At 39.1% G+C, this 1632-nt stretch overlaps 1 protein-coding gene and 1 long non-coding RNA gene across 11 annotated transcripts in view; one reads left to right on the top strand and one right to left on the bottom strand.

The window, feature by feature from the left end:
* Positions 1 to 1632, top strand: part of LOC128882025 (cytospin-A-like) — a 49424-nt gene that overhangs the window by 18486 nt on the left and 29306 nt on the right. The gene's annotated exons all lie outside the window — the stretch shown is intronic.
* The window catches only part of LOC128882028 (uncharacterized), a 17192-nt gene that overhangs the window by 11616 nt on the left and 3944 nt on the right, over positions 1 to 1632 (bottom strand). The window contains exon 1 of one of the 2 annotated variants that reach the window (XR_008458265.1): positions 613 to 1626. The exons of the other annotated variant lie outside the window; for it this stretch is intronic. This is a non-coding gene — a long non-coding RNA (uncharacterized LOC128882028). Of the gene's footprint in view, positions 1 to 612; positions 1627 to 1632 lie in introns of those variants that run through there. 2 annotated transcript variants of the gene reach the window in all.

Here is a 1632-nt window from a genome sequence, read left to right as displayed (position 1 = left end):
GTATGTAATGCTTTGCGTTATACTATGTTATGTCATGTTATGCTTTGGTATCTAATTCTTTGTGTTATTCTATATTATGGTACGTACTGCTTTGTGTTATTCTATATTACAGTATGTAATGCTTTGCGTTATGCTATGTTATGTCATGTTATCCTTTGGTATTTAATTCTTTGTATTATGCTGTGTTATGCTACGTTATAGAATGTAATGCTTTGGTATCTTATTCTTTGTGTTATTATATATTATGGTACATAATGCTTTGTGTTATCCCATATTATGGTATGTAATGCTTTGCGTTATACTATATTATGTCATGTTACGCTTTGGTATCTAATTCCTTGTATTATACTATATTATGATACGTAATGCTTTGTGTTATTCCATATTATGTTATCTAATGCTTTGCGTTGTACTATATTACATCATGTTACACTTTGGCATCTAATTCTTTCTATTACCCTGTCTTGTCCTACATAATCCTTTATATTATTCTATATTATACTACGTAATTCCTTCTTATGCTGTATTATCCCATCTAATCCTTCCTTATATCATGCTCCGCAGTTACCCTGTATCATCCACCCTCGAACAATCTACAAATTCCCCTATTACCTTTCATCACAAATACAATAACCGAGCTCCTTAATTGTCCCGAACAGCTTATATGTAATTGCGTTAGTATTTCCAACAATGCGCGTAGGCGTACGCCCGTGTAATATCAATGGGAGAATGGTCTGCAACGTTGTAGACACGTACACTGATCGATGCACTAAAGTATTTACGTCCGATCAGCGTTATTCATGCCTCGATTAATATTCCATCCAATCTCCTAGGCGACAGTCTGTGCGTGGCCACGCGTCACGTAGACTGCGTTCCAAACGCACTCCCATTCGCTGTGATTCGTTTCGAATTAAACGGCTACCGATTAATCCCTACTGCTCGGGATGGCTCCAATTTCTCACTTTCATCGTACTCGGTCCCAACGACCCGCGATATCTCCGCTGACCTTATTGTTAGCGCGACGATGAAGAGCGAGGAAAGGAGAGGAAAGGAGAATATACTGAATCGACTCATTCAGTTTTGGTTATCGAAATAGAGACGCGTGAAACGCTCGAGTAAACGAGACCAAGGCTGTGATCCATGATACACTTTCTCCGCATCGCGGTGACGGTATTCTGTATTCGGTGGCTGATTTATCTCTGAATCTCATAGATCGTTCATTTATTCTTCCTTGCAATTTTTTTTATTAGCGACAATTTTTTTGTTTGTTTATTAATTTTGAGTGTTGAAACTCTTCTGGGTTTGTTTTGCTTTAGAAGAATAATATAATTATTGAAGAGTAGAGTATATAATACGTTAGTAATACCATGAGGATACAATACAGGGTGTCCCAAAAATGTTGGAGATCATTGAAAGGGGTGATTCGGGGGGTGATTTGAAACAACTTTTTCCTTAGCGAAAATGTTGTCCGAGGCTTCCTTAAGGAGATATTAACATAAAACTCCGGACCAATCAGAGCACGAGTGTGCCCGCGGAGGGCGGTCGCCTAGCGCGTAGCCTACGCCTACCGCGGCCTACTCGCGCTCTGATTGGTCCGGAGTTTTATGTTAATATCTCCTTAAGGAAGCCTCG

Source organism: Hylaeus volcanicus, chromosome 9 (genome assembly GCF_026283585.1).
Source record: "Hylaeus volcanicus isolate JK05 chromosome 9, UHH_iyHylVolc1.0_haploid, whole genome shotgun sequence".
Classification (NCBI taxonomy): Eukaryota; Metazoa; Arthropoda; class Insecta; order Hymenoptera; family Colletidae; genus Hylaeus; species Hylaeus volcanicus.
The sequence above is the reverse complement of the archived record's forward strand: the minus strand, read 5'-3'. Positions and strand labels throughout refer to the sequence as shown.